Source organism: Strix uralensis, chromosome 2 (assembly GCF_047716275.1).
Source record: "Strix uralensis isolate ZFMK-TIS-50842 chromosome 2, bStrUra1, whole genome shotgun sequence".
In the NCBI taxonomy this organism is placed as follows: domain Eukaryota; kingdom Metazoa; phylum Chordata; class Aves; order Strigiformes; family Strigidae; genus Strix; species Strix uralensis.
In genome coordinates, this window is record NC_133973.1 from 50,429,985 (window position 1) to 50,451,812 (window position 21,828).

General features: G+C 37.7%; 1 long non-coding RNA gene across 1 annotated transcript in view; it reads right to left on the minus strand.

Moving 5' to 3' along the window:
- Positions 1-3,107: 3,107 nt before the first annotated feature.
- Positions 3,108-21,828, minus strand: part of LOC141940154 (uncharacterized) — a 63,423-nt gene continuing 44,702 nt past the window's right edge. Inside the window, exon 3 of the long non-coding RNA XR_012627897.1 lies at positions 3,108-3,203. This is a non-coding gene — a long non-coding RNA (uncharacterized LOC141940154). The remainder of the gene's footprint in view (positions 3,204-21,828) is intronic.

The window sequence follows — 21,828 nt, forward strand, 5'->3', positions numbered from 1 at the left end:
ATAAAATAGCATGAACTCTTTTCTTGAATAGAAAAATTGGATGGCACCTAAACTGTAGTCCTAGAACAACCAATGCAAACTGAAATAAATACCACTTTTTCCTCCCTCAAATGTCTCAGCAAAAGAATACTTGGATGCTTAGTAAGACTACACTGACTGTATTTACACAATGTATTTTCACAGCCTCCAAATAAAAAAAAAATGCTTTTCATTCACTTAAGAAAAAAACTCAAGTAAAATTAAAGTTTCCAAATAACTTCACATTCACGCAAATCACTGGAAATCAATCCCATGCCAAAAAAGTGGGAGAAATGGCATCTAAATCCCAGATGATATAGCAGACTCAGACACAGAAGTAGAAGAACTCATCTTTTTTCCACAAAGAGTGCTCTTCAACTGTTTTAGGGGCAATAATGACTGGGACCATAAAGCTCGCAGCCAATCCATTCATCGCTATTTTGCTTGTGAATAATTTTTCATCCAACAAAATGAAATCTTTCTACATATAATCAATTTACTTAACTCTTCACTAGTGTTGCTTGTCTAATTATTTATAATGAAGTAAGTAACAAGGCATTGAGGAATGTGTAAGTAATAAATTAAAGATATAAAGCATTGTGGATCATCTGACTGTTAAATGAAGGTATTCTCATCACTGGAATGTATGAGTACATCCAGTTAAAGGGTGTTCTAGTTTTATCTCTCACCCATGGACTGTACATCATCCCCTTGAATGTTTTCCTTCTATCATTCTAATAACTGCACATTCCTGAACACCTGAAATTATATTATCTGTTACTACTTATTGTGAAATATGCCATTGTAGGTGATCTATTTGAATAGACTTCTTTTGTAACAACAAATTCCCAGTGTTGGAATTTTAGTTGACAAACATTAATGCCCATTAAAGGAGCTAAAACAAAAGTGCTCTTTTCATTGACACTGCAATCTAACCACTCATGACTAAATCCTTACATTTGATTACAAACTTAAAGGAAAATATGTATGTATTTTAATCCTCTTTCTCCCACTTCTGCTAAATTTCATTTTTTGATTGCTTGGAATGAGTGAAAAGTGAAATCTTGGATCCCCTCAATTAACTAGTTTTGCTAATGATCTAATGGATCCAAGGCTGTATCTTTCCATGAATATGGATAGCATCGGAAGTGTTGTAAGCAAAATGAATAAATATTATTTTACTGTTTTTTTAATTCATTAAAACATTTTTTCCTTTATTTTATTCTTGTAGAGTTTAATGAATATGAATGCTTAGATGTTATTATAGCTAATAATCTGCATTTTCCGTGGTCGTACTACCTCTTCTTTGTTAGACCCTGTAGACAAAAATAAAACAAAGTCAGTTTTTACAGGCAGAGAATTGAAAACCAATACTCTTTCAAAACAGAAAGAGAGATAACAAGAAAAGTGATGGCATCACGGCAGGGAGATGGGAGGAAGGCTTCATTCACATAAGCTTTCATATGAACAGAACAGAATAAAACTGTGGAGGCAAGTTCTCTTAAAATAGAAGCTGTCTAGAATGTAGCTATCTTAAGAAATGAAGATATACCATGGTAGCTTTTGTACAGATACAGGAAAGCATCTGGCTTCTTCATAGAACTGCAGAAGGCCTTCAGAAACTCCTTCAGACATATGGGCTTTGCATGTGCTGTCCTGGTGTAATGCCTCCTGAAGTAGCTTGGTGACTGACCTCTTTTATTTCCCCTGCTGTCTAGCCCCTGAAGTCCCCCAAGGGGAACCATAAACATGTCCAAGAGCAATCGGAGGAAGTTCAGGATCATCATGGATTTTCTTGGTCCTCTAGCAACCCTTCTACTCTGTACTTGAGCTTACTGCTCTTTGAGCAGCGCCCATTTACCATCATGTTCCCCAAGTACAGGTGGTGGGTCACAGCTGTGCCTCCACTTTGCACTGCTAAGTAGCATAGCATGCCTACTGAAAAACCCCATGCAGAAATACAGCCCTTTAATTTATAGCATGGTTCCATCACACATCCACCAAACCTTGAGCCTATTATCAGAGGACAAACATGAAGTCAAGCACCGTTCCCATACACACCTCCATGAAAGCCCTATTACAGAACCATAATTTTGGAAATGTCAACAAAAACAGCTATGTCTGGGCAAAGATGAGCAGAGGGCCAGCTGAAGGACCTTGAGATTCAAGTCAAGGACAGAAAAACTAAAGAATGTTTGCAGAAGGAACAAACACCTCAGGTACGAAGAACCACTCTTGATAGATATTTAATGTGAAGGGTTATTGACGCAGAACGTCACTTTGCCTCCCTAGAGTCACCTAAAGATTAAGAGGCTAAAAATGATGCCTCATGCATACAAGAAACGTCTTTGTCAAGGAGCAGACATCCTTTCTTAGCTAGATGAAACAATGGATTTTGTAGTCAGTGGGAAATAGTTCAATACTGACTTGCTGACGTACTTCTAAGACATGTAGCTTACATAATACAAAGTTATACCTCTGACTGTACAGGTGTAACCCCTGGGTGTTCTGAGAAAGCAAAGATATCCCATACCTTCTTTTTATTTGTGTGGGTCTTAATATACTTATGAAGTATTCAAAATCTTCTCCTGAAGCTAGAAAGATTCAATAAAAGACCATGTCTTTTATCTAATCTTAAAATGATTTCTAACCTGCCAAAATTCTTCAGGACAGGAAGTAGCCTTAAATTTCAGGTTTGCAACAGCCTCTGACTCAGACTCTTAACACAGCTACAATATGGTTAAGAAAGCATTGTAGCTTTCTGGTGCTGCAGATTTTTGTTCTATATTCTACTTTAAAAACACACACAAGTCTTAACTTACCCTGAAAATTCTGCTAACATACACATCTCCTTTACAAAACAGCTCTTCCAGATGGATTTTCTTTCCTTTCTGATTTCTGAATAGCACTTCTTTGACAGGGGTTTTGTTTGTTTGTTTGTTTTTCATTATTTTCTATTCTGGAATAGTGGTAGGAAAAAAACTATTGGCATTTGAGACCTATTTCCTTTGCCTCCCAGCTTGCACACAAACATTTGAAAACAATATTCTGGCAGCAGTAATTTTTTTTACTAGCATCTTGGTTACTTACGTATATCTCATCATTCTCTGTGTGATTTGTTGCAGGATAACATTCTCACAAAGTTCAGTTAGGGGCTTTTTTTGGTGCACTTTAGACTGTTGCAACTGCAAACACAAAATCAATGAGGTTTGTCAGGGTTCGTGCTGAACCTAAAATGAAAGCGTTGAGAGGTCAACACAAAACTTTACAGCTGTTCCCAAACAGTTTCCAGAGAACTGAGACAAACCTAGAGTCTCACCATCAGTAAGCTTGCTCATAATCTTCTTATTGGAAAATCTTTTAAACTTATCTCAAATGACATCTACATCACTTCACTTTGCAAATATTTAACCCCTGCCTGCAAAGGAAAAACAAACTTCCTTAGTCAGGGACAAAAACTCTAACCAGCCCTCCTAGTCGACAGCTGTGAGCCTGCAGCCCATGGATCCTTGAGGATTTTGGAATTTCATCTAAAAGACTAGTGAGGAGTGATTTAAAGTAAAGCAAGATCCTATTTGTAATGCAACAACCTACAAATGTTCCTGGTTTTAGGAATTTATGATTGTCTGTTATTGTCTGAAAATTGCTCAGTTTTTATGATGAACGGTGGCAACATGAAACCATGGGCAAGTTGCAAGTTTAGCAGAACCAAAATACCAAATTGCAAATAGAAGCATAAATCCTATAATTACAGAAGGAGTTGGTTCTTTGAGAATGTACCTTAGCCACAGGTATGTTTGAAAAATATTTTAGAAGTAAATTGATAAGTCTGTGCTTGTCATCAGCTGTTGGATAAATCAGCTGTCTTTCATAACTTGTTTCTAAAGTAATCTATAACCCAATAAGAAACACAGCATTGCATACGGCTGCCATTCGGACCACTAATCTAGCTGTGAACTATTACAAATACAGACTGTGGATAATGAAGAATAAATTTAGTCTTTGGATTCCTCAGCTGCATATGAACAACAGTATAGCTGTACAAATATTTATGGCTGCCATGGTATGTGTTAAGGACATAAAATGTGCACTGCCACCACAGCATGGAAAACATCTATTATGGTAATTCAAATAATAAATGACAATATGCTTTATAGTTAAATCTATATAAAATTTGCATCTTCTAATGATAACTTCAAAAAATACACAAATACATTTTAGAAAACAATGCAAATGTTAAGACTTTGCAGTAAAATATTAGAGGCCATGTCCTGGGCACCTTACATCTTCATGCCTCAGACCTTGCTCGTGTTACAAAATTACATAGGATTCTCACCTCACCAAAGGTTGTATCTGTCTCCCTTACTCCCCCTTACAATGACATACCGTGGAGTTCTGTTTTAACTGTCTCTGATAATGATTAGGGAGGAGAAACACTGGCCTCTCAGGTAAGTGGTCAGTCTGACATTAACTTCAGACATCCCTGAAGCTCTCAGACATTCAAACTGCCTTGTGCTCCAAGTCCAGTGACACCTCCATGCAATGCTCCCACTTAAACTGAGGTTCCTAGAAGAGAAGGCCCTGCACCCTCATTGCATTGCATTAATCAATTCCAGGCATTTAGGGGCAGCAAGAAAAATACTGCTTGCTTGTTCCTAACCTTACTTTACCTTCAGTTGGTAGAAACTCACTCTCATCAAATTCACTGCCTTGCACGGTACTTATTGAGGAGCCACAGTGCTGGGACAATGCCACACATTTCTACAGAGTTTGACACATATGGAGGAGAGGAATGCATTCTAGGAGATTTTGAGGAAGTCCACAGACCACAGAAGGTCCCCAAGGTTTAGCATCTTACACTTACTGAAATCAGGGTTGCTGCCTAACCCAGAGAACTAGGTAGAAAAAAGCCTGATGATTGGCTTACATTCTACTTGACACTTAACCACAACTCCCTATCCATAACAACACACAAGGAAATTCTTCACTCAAGCAAAGTCCAGCAGGGCAGTATGTAATTAGATCTCAGCAGAAATTAAGATAAGTAAGCCAGTCTGATACTGGCTTTAATACGCCATTGCCTCATCATTTAACTAATCCCAATTTAAAAAAGCAAAACCAAAGCAACATTTTATTTTACAATAAAATACACTTGAAAATAAACCCACAAAGACTATCATCCTGTACTGCACACACAAGCATATTTTCTAGCTTGTCTTTGACATGGATTTAATTTTCTGCACACAGGTATTTTTATGTTTTAAACTATATCTCCCACTGGTGGAATTCCAGATAGTCATGTGAGGAGATATTTTCCAATAGGAGATATCACCTTCATATTTTTAGATTCTTCACCATCTCCGTTCATCATCTTCTGTGCCATGTACCTAGGACCAAGCATACTCTATTTTCGGTCATTTCTGCTGTGAGACAGCAGATATCTTGATATCCTTTACAACCAGCAGAGTCTGTATGTCATCAGATACCCTATGTATGGTGTGGTATTTGGCCATATGTATTTGATCGTGACTGGGCTACGCTTACAGGTCTATCATGTAACAAGCAGGCCATGTACTGCCATAAGAAGATGCAGGGTCAGTCCTGCCTCAGCCCAGCATCACAGACCATTACATCACCCTGTTCGTTTTGGCATTGCTCGCTATCCTCAGAAGACTGCATGGGTTGTATGTAGGAGAAAAGGAGAGAATGTACAGAAAACCTTGACGAATTTCCCTGCTATTTCTGGAAGGCAGCACAGTGAAACTGTGATCTCCCCCACGCAGAAATAGGGCCTGCTTCCCTGCTGGCAGGATGAACATGTTTCAGCTGAAACCCTGTGAAGAACAGTTGCTAAGAAGAAGCACTAAATAATACCTAGCTTGTCTTTTATTGTTATATTTATCAGAAATGTAACAAAAATGATATTTCATAACATATACGTAACAAGATGGTTTGTGCAATATCAGTATGCGGGGCCAGGCTCCCCGTCAAAGCTTTATTCAGATGTTAGACTGTCTTGACTAATCCTTCTAAATCCTATCGTCAGCTGCCATCGTGTCAAGATATGTCAGCCTTAAAAATGAAGAAATAACTTAAGGAAATGATGCCTTGCAAGAAATAATGCTGAATTTGGATTAAGTAGAAAGATAATGACATCTTTTGTTGAAAAGCCATCTTATGAAACTGGTACTAGTTCACAAATGCATTCTTTGTTTCTAACAGTTGCTCAGGATTTTTTTTTTTTTTTAAGGTCTTTCATCTAAATTGTGCTTCAAGATAAAAAGCCAACAAACCTGCCATGGAAATCCAGCAGAGGTAATTGACTTGCAGCTGAATCTCCTGAGGTCTGGGAGCTGATTGTAAATGAAACACAAGCCTGCATTTGAAAGTGTACTCTCTTGGACTTATAATATGTTGCATCAGACAAACCTTAGCTAAACTTGATCTGCAAATGACTTACAGCACAAGGATTGGTATGCTGGAGTCATTGCTTGTTAGCAGTGCTGATTGTCATGGTAATCACACTGTTTTAACTATACTGGTTCTGAAAACAGGGACAATTTCAAATAATTGGTGCAAGCTGATTGCCACATGTAAAAACAGTGCTCACAGAGAACTGTGAGAAGACTGTTTTCATTATGCTTTGGAGAGCTATTGCTGAACAATTATTCATTTGAAAGTAAAGTTATATAAATATTAACAAAAGAATCTCTAGCATGAAATCATAGAACCAACCCCACCAACATTACCAGTCCTTGCATTATGCTCATAACGAAGAGAAAGGACTTTGCTTTTCTGTAAATGGAGTTTATTTCTCCAAGAAGAAGAAGAAGAAATTAAAGTGATGTTTATTGTGCTTGAGGATCTTTGGTGTATATGCTCAGAACTACCAAATGCCTGTGTCAACAATACTGCCACCTTCACATTACCATAGAGAAGTAGGGAAACCCAGGTTGAAGAGAGAAGACAATTTATGGCTATATACTCCCATAATCCTTTCTCTGCTTATTTAGTGAAACACTCCAAAGCATCTTTCATTTCTTTACCTCATGTTTTATTTACCAAAATAAAAATTAGTATGATTCTCCTATGAACTCTATACCTCTTTTCAGAAAAAGAGTATGTGGTATTTTGCCTGTCTTAAATTGCCTTTCTCTCCATTAAGTGTTTTATCCATTAAGTGTTTAGTTCCATAAGATGAAAGAAAAGCTTTGTCCAAGAAATCCTCTGATCTTTTGTGCATCTCTATGCAAAAAGCAGCAGATGGTTATGTCTTAGCTGTCAGCTCTCCAGGATTGCAGTAGGTGAATCACCTTCAATCTAAGAGTTTAGACACATTAGTACGTGATTGTCCATGCCTCTAAGTCTAGTCTTGTCATGTTAGTCAGCATATTGTTCTGACATATCCAAGGTGCATGACTCTACCGAGGAGATCTTGGAAGAAAGTAATCTCTCATTAGATGTTTTGTAATTCACAGGGTCATGGATGAATATGGAAGGAAATACAGAAAAGGTTTAGCTATTTTGTTCTTTGGACTTGTTATTTTCTTATTCAAAATAAAAAAAGAATGAAAAAATGCAAAAGTGAAGGACAATCTATCTCCAACCTTTCAACTTTAACCCACTGGTTTTAATTTGGGAGAGAAACTTGGTGCAGTCCTGGTTTTCACTGAACTAATTCACACAAAGTTGGAACTGAGTACTCAGGTGAATTTCATTAAATAGGTACAGAGTATTTTGACCAAGAAGGCAGAGGATAACATCAAGAACAGATCTCAGTGAGTTAGAAAACATCAGAGTGGCAATTTAGAAATACTTATAATGCAAAGGGGGACCAAGGGGAGGAAAAGTTTATATGGCATAACCATATAAATATTTTAAAAACTGAAAAAAATCCCAGCTGTTTTTTTCCTCTAACAGTAGCCCTTCATTACCTAAACTTCCTTAATGTGTTTTTCTGACAGATTAATAATGTTCTCTGACTTGAATATTAATAGTTTACATGACTGTTTGGTAACAATTAGAACTGCAACAAGAAGAACTTAGCAATATTGTCTATAATATGCCTCCATATATTCTTTCAGCTGCTTTATGTCTGACAATTAATCACCAGCTGTAATTGTTATCAAGCACAGAACACACTACAGGTAGTCCTCAGCACACAAGATTGATGGGAGCCATGGTAGAAAATTCAGTTAGATATCAGATAATTTGTTCCAAGATAATTTGCTTACTGTAACTTGCTTGGACTCCTGGGGTATTTTGCTAAAGGTCTTAAATGCCACAGACTTTTTCTGCACACATCACAAATCTGATTATCTGTTTCTCTGCCCTTTGTACAGACATAGTCTCTCTCACCAGTCCCAAGCGTATGAATATCATGAGTCAGCCCTGAGCTATCAAATTATGAGCTTGGATAGAGAAAAGAAACTGCAGTATTTTACAAGAATATGTGTAGAGGTTCTCATCTTGTTTCTGATAAGATCTGTTTTATAACATCAAGATAACAATTAAATAAAACAAATGCTTTCTTTACTGCTTGGTGTCAGAATTATTTGGAAAAAGAATAAATAAAAAATTATATAATGCCGAGACATGCAGGGCCCATAAGCTCACACCAACAGCTGTCAGATGGGGAAGGACAGAAGGAAAGATTTATGTTGCAGTCCTGTTGTCATATTGTTCAGCCTAAACATTATCAAAAGGAACCTCCCTAATTACCCTGAAATGGGTTGGAGGCAGCTAAACACAGACAGGAATAAATAACAATAATAACAGCAACAACAAAGCTAAACAGGCTGTAAACTCCCATAATTGAATTCATAAATCTGAATCTTTTAGAAGGTTAGCACTAGGGCTAATACAGCTTGACCTAGAGTGATTGTTGATGCTGCACCCATTATAAGCCTCCTACTAGCGAGCAGTGAGAGGGGAGATAAATAAATAAATCAACTGGACTCTCAGGAGCACTTTAGGAATAACCCTTTCTGTCTGCCATGGTTATCATTCAGCCTGCAGCATCGCAGCACTAGCTGACTAGAGATAGCAACCTAATCATTGCACTGCAGCAAACTGGGAAAACACCACCCCAGCTGCTGAAATAGAGGAAATACTTAACAGACAGTGGGCAGCTGATAATTGCTAATGTCAAAAAAGCTTATTAAATGGAAGGATTTCATCTCCTCCACCCCACCCTCCCAGCAGTGGCACCCTGTACAGCAATTTGACAGTAGTCCCCAGCAATGATCTGAGACGCTGCAGCTTGCAAAACTGCTACAAGCCTGAGGCTTGATCCTGCAAAGCCCTAGCAAGACTCTCATCCTCATCAGCCTCAGTTGTTATTCATGATTCTGCTCCCCAAGAGACATCATTTGCAGTAATCAAGTTTGCCTTAGGAAGGGGTGGCATTGTGTGAGCCCTTCTTCTGCAAAGCACTTTCTACACAGCAATCACATCCTGCTCTATTTGCCTTTATTTTGGTTTTGCCTGTATTAATTTTACAATACACTGCATTGCTGTTAAATATACCTTCAGGGCATAATCTTTCTGAAAGTTATACTGCTCTTTAACAGCAGCTACCTGACACAAAGTAGCACATTATGTGGTATCTACAAATAACAACAGTAATAATAATAGCATTTTGATGGCTTTATTAACATATAGTTATCTAGTGGCATGTAAAATATGCATGTAGCACCTTTGAATCTCTGTAGCTTGACAGTGTAAGGTCTCTTTTTGGCTGGCAAATAGCCTATCAGTTTGGGTGATTATTCAACATGCCACTGAAACATCATCTCCATGAAATTAAAACAAGGAGGTGAAAATTGGTCTGGCTCTCAACATTTCTGAGCTTTAGCCATGATTCATCATGCTCTGTCTCAAGTATCTTTCCAAAGGTCTAGGCTGGAACCACCACTGAGAACACCTGTGTATAGATCTCTGAGCATCTCTGGATAGTTTTGCTTCCTTTCTTACAGCCATAATATTGGAAAACATAAACCCTAGTTTCTCTCCAGCTGAGGACAATATGATCTGGATCAGTGTCCATTTTCTGTGCTGTGCCTTCACATAATTCTTTACACTTCCAGTAAACCTTTTGGGATAAGTAGGTTGTAGTTTAGGGTGCTAGACAAAAGTTGGCTTTGTAAATATTGTGGTACAATTCCACTAATATCCTTAGCTTGTGAAGGCAGTTTTCAACCTGAATACAAGACTGGAAAATGGGAAAACCCCATTTTCCTCCTCATCCCTCAGTAGGCAATTGAAATCTATTTAACATTTCTTTTTAAAAGGATTGCAGTATGCTTTATAGGTCAGAATAAACTTTCAAAGCCTTAGTACAAATTCAGTTTACACATACTTCCATGGCAAAAAAATCACAAATGCTTAAAAATTGTTCAATAGTTCATAGCAGGAGATTCTCCAGATAAGATAAAGGACACCTTCTTACCCATTTCCTCCGTAAGCACCTAATGCAAAGTTAGTTTAGTATTTACTAAGAGTATTAAATGGCATTTCCTAATACTCTTAGCATTCATAGTTAAGTTCCACAATACTTCGGTATTTGTCAGTTGGATATCTTATGCTCTGATTACGGTCTATCAATCACCCTCATACTTTCTATATCCATTTCTTACAAAACCCCCATAAAAATTATTTCCAGAGTTACTAAATCTTCTTTCTTAATGCAACTTTTAATCACATCATTAAAAAACTGTATCAATTAACATTAATTTGTGCACCAAAGTTGGGTTTAGGTTTTTTAACTTCTCACTTGGAAAGCTCTTAATTTTCATGCATTGAAGTTCTGAGTTACCTCCTGGACAGTGGTTTTTACTCAGCTACTGTTATATCAGATTTGCTTTTGTCTTTGTTTAATCCTGGAAATGCTTAGTATACCAAACTTTGGCCCAAGCACCCTAAACTCCGGAGACAGAGAAAATACAAAATGTAAATCAGTCATGACTTTGGGAATCATGCAAAACATGCATTTGATGAATAAAATAATACAAGAAAAAGAGAGAAATAAGATAGGAGGTACAAGGTATGTTCTGAAAGCAGTCTTCTCACTAGTAGGAGGCCAGATATTCATCTGTCTCTCTTGAAGAATCATCATTGCTAAGTACCAGAGACAAAGGGTACAAATTATTCTTATATGTTATATAAAATTATTCTAATAAAGGTATTGCTTAAAAGATGAGGCAGAAAATGCCAAAACTATTCAGCTATTACTGTCACCAACTCAACGGTGACATACTTGTAAGGTGCCTCAGACTTAGCCTCAAAATTTCCTCCAATTTACATGTTTAATCTACACTGAACAACTCATGCAGATCTAGTATCTGTTATTGAATCAATCAATACTGTACAAGACAGGATGGCAAACACCACTCTACTTCATCAGTGTCAGCTTTTAGAAAGTTCTTAGACAATATTTTCATTTAATGCTAAGCTACAGTTTCTGACTTTGGTTGCATCCATCTTAGGTTCACAAACATATGAGATCAGAGGTACCTGTAGATGTTTCTCCACAGATATAACTCAGATGAGAGTGTTGTCAGCAGTAATGAAAGAATCTCTACAATAAATTTACTATAAATAAGCTGTGCCTTTGTTACACGAGTAACATGCCAGTATGCCAAAGATGGTGTCATCACAAACTTTATTGTGGGTAACACTTGGAGCTCATTTTGACACATGGGGGGGAGACCCATTTTTAGTCTCCATGGAAATGTTTTGGCCTACACATAATTTATAAAGGAGAGGATTCTGTACACCGAAATTTGGTTTATTTGCTTTTATAAGTGAACTCTCAGAGGGCCTGGGTTTAGGAATGCTAGGCAGTACTGAGAGTTTTGTCCAAAAATGAAAAGCAGATGGTGCATAGAGAGTTTTGCTCTATGAAACATTTCTGTGTATGCATAAAAAGTTGATTAGTTTCTTTTCTAAATGCCTTTTTTTTAATTTCACCAACAGGCTTTCACTTCTCATCTCTTGGTCTACAACAAGCATGGCAATATTTCATCATTAACCCTACTCTGTCCCAAAACTTCATGTTTTGGTATATGAAGAGGCAAAGAAGAAAACAAGAGACCTTCTCTCTGTGGCCATTCACAGAACACCCCATGAATTCTCTGAGTTAAGGAAATGCTCAGAGCAAACACTTCCCAAAAAAGGAAGGAAATTCTTAGGATCATGCTTTCCTACTAATACTCCTGCCTGTCTAAGAGGATTTGAAACAGTTCCCCTGCTTTGTACAGGCCCAGTTCTTCCAAACACTCCTACATCCTGCAATGCTACATTACCCAAAAATCACAGATTACAACTAGATATCATAATCTTGCATGTCTCCTTTCTAGAGTTCACTAATCAGTCACAACTATCAGACCTGTGTGTTAAGTAGGAGGCATATTTAGCAATGCCAACTAGCACAGCAATTTGTAGCATGCAAAGATGAGTGTGTGAAGGACTCCCAAGTCAGCTAGAACTTTGAGAGGGATCTACATAGATCATCCCTCCCATAGATAAACTCCCAAAAACAGATTAAAAGACTTTTCAGCTAGAAAAATGAAAAAAATAAAAATTAAAAAAAAAAAAGATGTGTTTTGTTAGAGCAGAAATTTGAGGTTTTTTAACAGAAAAAAACCTCAAAGCCACCATCTCAGCATGCAAATGGAAGTTTATAATCCACTTTCTCTCTGTCCATGGTATCTCTGCTTATAGGACTAGTTTCAGCAAACACAGTGACTCTCTGAGGTGCCCCAAGCACTGCACAGCCCTTCAGTCCCCCAGAAGGACCCTTCTGAGGTCTATCTGCTCCTTACACATCTCCATTGCACTGGCATCCCTGCAGGACCCCAGTCATGGTCTCTGATCCCCTTGGCTGACAGCCCTGCTGTTTCCTTCCCTGAGCAGTCTCCCATGTCCCTCTCCCCATTTTCCAGGAGATTCATAGAAAGCCAGTCATCTTATTTAGTCATTAAAAACTGGCATTAAAAAGTATGAAGAAATACATCAAGTGCACAGGCTTTCACAAATCCATATTTCCCTTCAAAGGAATCCAGGAAAGATAAGGAAAACACGTCTGTTTTCAGTCCGGCTTTCACTGTCAGCTTGGAGTCCACACCTCTGCTGAAAAACAGTTGGGGTAGTAGATCAGAAAAAGAAAACTACTTCCCAAAGATTACTAATGCACAAAGACAAGATGATGTTATCGTGGTTCCTGCTTTATCCTTCATCCTAGTATGCCTTATACCCCAGCTGTGTCCTCTGTGAGCAAGATTCAAGCGCCATGTCCTTCTCTCTCCACACTCAGCAGTCAGAAAAAATACAGAAATATATTAAAACCATCACTTGGGCTTGGATAAAATAAATAATAGAAATCAGTTAAATTTTTCCATCAAATAACCTGTCTTACTCAGGGAACCTTCTGTTAAACATGTAGCAGGAGGGATGAACAGACTCACCTTCTTTTTCCTTTTTCCTTTTTCCTTTATGTTCCCCTACTTTGTCACAGTACCCTCAGACTCATTCAAAGCACCAGACAAATTAAATTATGAGTTCTATTTAGAAAAAAAAAAAACATTACACTGAGGTATTCATCACATAAAAATAGAATGTTTGAATTTATTTGTCTGACATTTATATCTACCATGTATCCTCTGGAAAACATGAAGCTGTCAATCTATTATTTATTGAAACAAGAGACCAGAAATAGGTGCACATGGTTTCAGACATATCTGTGGCCTGTGCACTCATTTCCTCCTTCAGTCTGTTTAAAACCTCTCTATTATTGAAAAATTGATGCTTATTGCATTGAATACCACATAATGATGCAAAATTATGATGTTCCAAAGGTTGGGAAATTAACACTTTGGCTCTAACACAGATAAAGTGCTAACGTTGATGTTAAACCACTATATTTCATGCAAAGCAGCAGTATTTCCTTTCAGAGACATCAGCCTTTCTAAGAAGATCATAATAGTTAAGTGATACCAAGACAGTTACCATATCATCTTTTCAATTAACCCTTCTATTCATTTAATTTTGCAATCTAGAAATTGCAGAGGGTTTCTGAACTTTCCTGGCTCTCAGAAAAGATGAGAGAATAGTTTGCAACAAGCAGCTCTTCAATGCATTCTCATTTCTTTTTTTAATTGCAGAAATACCTGTATGTAAAGTGTGTGGTTTCTTCCTAAATGCATTTATCATAAGCCATCAATTAGTCAACAAATCATATCTTCTGGGTGTTGTTTGTAAGATTACACTATTTTGGACCACAAATGGGCCAATAAGTAAGGCTGGGTCCACCATCGCCTGCATGTGGCACACAGTGGTGCATGCCTTCATAGCCTGGATCTCAGTTTAGGTAAGATACTTTGTCCTGACAAGCAGACTCCTGCAGGTCTGTTATGTCCCACTTGGGTACAAAGCAAGCAGGAATGGCTCTCTCAGAGGAGAGGGGATTCAAGATACTACTTAACAGTTCTGAGGCATGACTCCTAAGGCCAGCTAAATCAGTCCTGAAATGTCATAAATTACCCTTAATAGAATGAAGGCCACAAAAGGGAACACTGTAGTCTTATGTTTAGAAAAGAGCATAAGAACATCTTGCAGGTTCTTGACCCTTCTGGCCACAGTTAAAACCAGTTAGATGGGGTGAAAGTACAGCCAACTGTCTGGAAAACTTTCTAGGTCCTATATTTACACTGGCCTAGAATTAATTTACTTGTGTTGGAGTAAGACTTGCAGCTATCCCTCCAAAATGGGAAAAGTCTGGCTTGCCTCCTTGGCAGCAGGGAAACAAAACCTAACAGAGATGTACCAACAAACCAATACAAGTCATAAGAACATAAGCAAGCTGAATGGGACCCCATCCATCCTGCTCTTGATAACAGCCTGTGCCAAGTGCCTAGGCTAGAAGTGTAAAAACAGACAGAGTGACTTCCTCCACATCCTGCTCCCAGCTCAGGGTGCAGTTATAAAGCAGATTAAGCCAATATAAACCTGAACGCCACCCTGCTCCTCAGCCACATAGTCCTGCCCACCCCTTTGTCCAGGCATTGACACATACCAGCCCTGTGATGAACCACTTCAGCACACAGAGATGACAGAAAACTAACCCTACAACTAAAACATTATTGTCCTTTATTTCAGAGACCTAAAGCAGTTCATCACAGCAATCAGATGTATGCTGATGCCAGCACAACAGGGCTGTGGGGTTGAAGGACACATCTGGCTTCGGACCATAGCAGTCTGGTCACTGCTGGTCACACTGCTGCAGGACTGTGGGGTTTGCCTTTTCTCAGCCAGAGGCTGTAGACACAACTGCTGACTGCCATGTCTCCATAATACCTGTTTTGCAATCACTATTTGAACCTATCCATACTTTTGGACTCCATGGATATGAGTGAGTTCCAAGACAAATTCTGTCCTGAATGAAAAAGTGCATGTCTGAAACCAGCTGCCTGACTCCATCTTTGTTCTCCCAACCCTCTCCCTTCCTACCTGAAGCACACCAGGCTATTTAATCTTTCCTTGTATAGGAGCTGCTCTATTCCCTGACAATCCTTACCACCTTAGACATGTAACAGATGTAGTATATATCTATCAAAAGAGACAGCTATAATGTTTTTTATAATTCTATTGCACTCTTTTTAAAATGCATCGAGTGATGCTCAGACCTCCACTAATGTACTCTGGATGTAGATGAACTATGATTATTCACAGTGACATAGAAGGTAAAACAGTAAACATCACTTTTTCCCCCCTAATAGTTCCTAATGTTCTGTCTGCTTTTTTGAACAGTGCTGAGCACTGAGCCAGAGTGTTTACAGAACAATCTCCAGTGACTCCAGGCTCTCTGTCTTGCATGGTAATGTAATGCTGATTTAGATCCTCTCACTGTGAGCATCTAACTAGTGTGCATTACTTTGTATATGTAGAGACAGAATATAAATTTCATGTCCTGATCTCATCTGTATATTAAAATATAAATATGAGTATGCATATGTGTATATTATACCAACACACACACATACACACACTTTAATTATATAATGTATAATTATTTATTAGTATATTTAACAGTAAGGATCTCAGCACAGATGTCTAAGAAATTTCATTGTCACCCTCCTGCCTTGTGAAATTTGACCATTTATTCCCACTTTCCATTTCCTACCTTTTAAATAGTTATTAATATGCAGAGAACCTTGTCCCCTATCCTACCACAACTTAATTTCTTCAAGAGCCTTCAGCAAAGGACTTTGTCAAAAAGCTTTTTGTCAGAGTATCAGCTGGATCACTTCTGTATATTCAGTGATGATCAAACAACTCTAATAGATTTGCAAGGTACTAATGTCCTTTCAAAAGCTGTGTTGGTTCTTCCTCATTATATTGTAGTTACCCTTGTGTCTATTAGTTCTAGGATGGCTTCTAAGAAGTTCACACACTACCAAACTTATAAATTGTCTTAAGCTTTCTGAATTTGCCATTCCACTTAAATCCTTTTTAAAAGTTGAATTTATATTTGCCATTTCACTCTCATCTAGTACCACAACTGATTTAATCAATAGATGTCATAGCATAGCTGAAAGTTTCCATTTTCATATTCTGGTAATTTGTCTGCATTCACTCCACCTATTTCTTCTAAATCTTATTATTTTGACACCTTTGTTTGAGAAAGTACTGTTTTAAACTCCAGTCCATGTAACTCAAAGCCCTCTGGTTTCAATGTCTTCTTTGTGGTGACGCTCACTGAAAAGAATTGGTTTAATTTTTCTGCATTTTTGCCCTGTGAGAACTCCTATTAAACCATGATCATCTATTGGCCCCACAGTCTTTCTGGCAGGCTTCCTAATATGTTCGACAAATAAGTATATTTTTAATTTTTATGCCTTTAGAAAATTGTTCCCCAAAGTCTTTTTTTTTTTTTTTGGTCCTGCCTTATTAATTTTACATTTAACTTGTTTATGTTCTTTTTCCATTTGAATATGATGTTCATTTTAGGTCTTTTAACTCCTAGTAATCCCCCTTACTCTGATGTTTAATTTTAAAGATTTATTTGGAGTTCTTTTCCAAGTTTTCTTTTTCCATAAGTGAAATACATTTATTCTGAGGTTCCAGTATATTATATTTAAGCAAGCTCCATCTTATGCCACAAACATTTTTTTTTTCTTTTGGCTGTTCCTTTTCATTTCTTGGAATGAGTTTCTTGGTTTTTATATAGTTCTGCATTATTGCAGGGAAAGGGCTAAATCTGAGTGTATTGTGATAATGATTTTATTGTGGCTATTTAGCTGTAACATTCAGTTACTCAGTCCTGGATCAGGGTAATTCAAGACTTGTTTCTCCTGGTGCTGCAATGACTGCTTTAAGAAGCAGTCATTTCCAGGGTCTAAAAACTATTTTCTGCAGCACACATCCCATCATGACATTCACCCTTCCCTCTTGAGGCTACACATGATGCTAGCCTTTTCTGTCAGTGTGATCTCTGTTGTCTCCATGAAAATGTCTCTGTCACTGTCATGAAATTGGACAAAATTCAGAGGAGAATTCAATCCATAGAGACTTTGTGTTAATTCTCAATGGATTTAACTTGTTTACCTTATTTGATTATAAGTAGTCTAGAGCCAGGACCAAACTTCACATCTCCCAATTCGAAGCTTTTGCTTTAGTCAGCATGTTTTTATTCATTTCTGTCCCTTAAAATTTGACTTTCAACAACAGTACACAGATGAATAATCAGCAGTACGAATTTCACGTTCAGCTACAGAGGTTCCCTACCAGCAAGTGGGATTTCAGGGGAAGGAGAGAGCTTTACCAATCTTGTGGCTGCTTCCCTAGAAATAGTCCTGAAGCATTCTGTGTCAACAGAACCCTTGCAGAACAATGAAGCAGGCAAGACTTCATGGTGTGAACTTCAGCCATCATTTCAGTGCTGGTTTGAAGTCCTAGTCCTCTGGGCTGAAGGACCATGGGGATCAGACATCTGAGATGATGCTTTATACTGTAAAGATTAGTCCTTTCTTTTGACCACAGCACAGCAAAGAAGTGTCTGACCTTACTCTGTGCTGCTTTTATGCCTCAGCCTCTGCAAGGTAGCTCCACTGTACCACACACAGAGACCAGAGTCCTGACGCCTACTCCAGCCTCACAAGGAAGGAAGGAAGTTTGGTTCCTTACTTTTTCAGACGTGGGAGGAAGCACTATGTGGGGAGTGTGCCTTCACTGCAGAAGATAGCTTGTCATTTTTGCACTGCAGGATAGTACGCAGAGAGCTGAGCCCATACAAGGTACTACCACTGGTTGCATCTGGCACAAAGATATCTAAAGGGATAACACACAACTTTCTTTGCTGCAATAAGCTAAGCCACAATTTTTTCTTTTCCAGGAATGAATTGTGGGAGAAACTGCCTGTCTATCTTGTTGTATGGGGAAAGGGGGAAATTACAGGAAACTGACATATGGCTTGCAGCACCAAAACAGATATAGTCCACATCCACACAGTTTAATAAACTGTACTAACTTGAGGCAAGATCAATTTGGGTTATCCAGATTAACAGTTCAACGTAGAAGTACCAACACACTACATTAAGGTTAAGGCATTTTCCTTCTCTATGGGATTTGAGTTATAAATGGAGCTAACATCACAGAGAAAATAAGCCCTGGGCCATTTTCCTATGAAACAATGAAAAATGTGAAAAACAACTTCAAATAACGGTTATTTTACTCTAGCACCTGCATAGCTATGCTATGCACTGAATGTTGCTGATTAATTAATGAAGTCCATCTGATGATGTATCCCTGTGAAGGACATGCAATCTATATTTCAAATTACTTTTGAAAATTTAATCATCAGAAAGTAGAATTTGCTCATTAGTTAGTAATAATATATTAAGTTCCTCTGTCTGTCCCCAAATAGGATGGATAAAGACTATTAATTAAAGGCATGCCGCAGAATATGTGGAGTCCCACTGGTGGCATAAGGAAGCTATAAATCCTAGATATGTTAGATGTGCAGCAATGTGTTAGTGATGGACAGCCCATCACTAACAGTGATACTTTATATGAAATAATAAGAAATTGCTTGAAAATACACAGTCTAAATACAGATGTTCCTCATCCTAGCTTCAACATGAAATTTCTCTTTGATATGTTTTTTCTGGAACAATACAGCAGTTGAGTCTTTAAAAACTTTGAAAGAGATATTTCTGTTCTCACCCTGCAACCAGTTAAGGCAATTTTTACTGGGTAATAGAAAAACCCTATGAAAAGTACAACATATTTTGCATTGCCCACAAACATCTGTGGAAATATCCTAGCTGGAATCATCTCTCTAACTGTAGCATTCACCATCTGCCTGGCAAATGTGCAAAGCGCCTTCTCAGGAATAGACTGTGGTATTTAGCCACAAACTGCAATAAGCACTGTAGTCACAGGGTCCTGCAGGAGGGAGTAGAAGTGCTCTTCTGTCTCACCTGACTTCCCAGTTGTCCTTGAGGTGATGTCTATGTCCTTGACTCTTGAAGGAGGAGGAAATCAAACCTGTCCTATACAAATGCTCAGCTTGTTGAAAACAGGGCGCTGCCATGTTAGTGACTTGCTGCTAGGAAGGTGCATAGCCCTTGCACCCTGAGCATAAGGACTGTCCCATCACAGAATGTATGAGTCTCTGCTCCAATATGCAGAAGGGTAAAAGCTGACTATGATCCAAATTAACCTTAATTAACCTATATTGAACACTGATACTTTATGTAATTCATTTATGAATCACATCATAAAAGACATTTACATATATTTGCTTAAAGTTCCTCAACATAAATCCAGTTAGAAGCACAGAAAAAATATAACTCAAAACATTTCTACTTTTTGAGATATTTGAAAGCAATCAAATTCAGATTCACTTTACAGCAAATCGTATCTGGCAAATTTACAGGGCAACATAATAAATTCAGATCACCACAGGAAATATATCTAAATTCTAATAAGAACCAATAGCATTTATATGAATAGTTACAGTACGTAGACCAGAAAATTAAAATGTAATTTTTTTCCACTGTGACTTATTCTGTCACTTGAATACTGGCATCTATAGAATGTAATGAGGCTACAGATACTTTATACTAGGGTTATTTTACTCACAGACCTATACCATGCATCTTAGTCCAAAGGCAAAAATTTTTACATTTTTCTTTTTATATTCATACCACGCCTCATTTCTCTTCAAAAAGCACAGCATACACATTTCTTCATCATTTGTGCTCTTTACACATTTTCTGTCAGCCATACCTATCATAGAGAGCAGAATACCTTTCCTTCCCAGACATAGTATAGGATTTTTAATCATCGTTGATTTTCATTGTCATTCTTCTCTCCTGTCAGTAAACATCTGTACCTTAATTTGCATATTAAAATCAATGTCACAGTCAGTCATTAGGTGTTTAATAAACTCACAATAGTTGACATGGGTATTTTCCTGTCTCCTAACTGCTGTGTAACACAAATGATCTTATAAACATCCCACGTGCTCGTCATAGCATACTCCCTTCCTGCAGAGCAATTTAACTGCATTTTAAGGAAGCAGGCCGCCCAAAAGGTTGATTTCCAAAGGAAGACAGAACGTGCATCTAAAACGCATCTACAGGAGTAGGTGGATGTCAGTCAAGTCATTATAGAGTTCTCCCTAACTCCCACACAGTCCTGCGTCTTTTTTGCATTTCAAGGTCAAAGACAGCTGCATGCTGACTAATCTTCTCCCAGAGTTCAGTAATGAGTAGTCATTTCTGATTCTCCATAATAATAATTTTTACAAACAGTTTTTCCCCCACCCCTTGGCTCTGAATGCCAAAATAAATTTACTGAACACAGCAAGAATACAATGAAGTCCAGAAGCTGCTTTAAATTCACAGGTCTTAAAAATCTTCAGCCACAGTGATGCTCACTTCACTATTGTGCTCCTTCATTAAAATTCCTCCTTTCAGAAATGCACTGTGATTTTGAAACATCTCTCTTTGATTGAGTTTTGCTACCATCATTTTCTATTTTTCTGGGAAAATTCATGTCTGTTTTTTTCATTTTTCATCATTAAATATTTGTCAGTTTTTTATTTGTGTGAACTTACATACATTAGTATTTCTTTCTAAAATCCCTATAAAACCTTTTATAATAAAAATGTTAATATCCAAAATTATGAGAGAGACATCAATTTTTACCTCTTTTAGTGATTAGCCTTATATAGTGTCAGGTAAGGGGCATACAGTTTCAATTTCACTCTCAGAACTGTCTACATAAAAATCTTTTCAAGGTCCACACACATTTTCTATTAAGGTGATTTTAAATATAAGCTAGAGATGATATCTGCAGGTATTCATTAGCTGACACTGTCTGATTCATCTCTTTGGAACTGCTACTTACAGTGTCTATATTTTTCTAATAGACTAGTGCTTACTAACCAAGTACCCGCTTTTCTTCCCAGTACCCAGGTAGTACCCAAAAAAATTATTTCTCTTTTGTGATTTTGCTGTTTCAATCTCAAATGATGTGTCTCTTTCACTTTCTAGTTGATTAACAGAGATGGTCCTAAGTAACACTATATACATTCTATCAAATGATTTGTTGTCACTTCTTTTGCTGAGGCTCTTGGCTGGAAAACCTGATTTTTTAAACTGCCCTTATAACAAGACTGCTGCACACACCTCTCCTGACTCTTTTCTGAATTCACCAGTGTACTGTTAGAGGGCCAAATATAGAAGGTGTCAACTAACCCTCTAACAACATGCATGCAATATTCCAATGCAAAGATTTTTTACT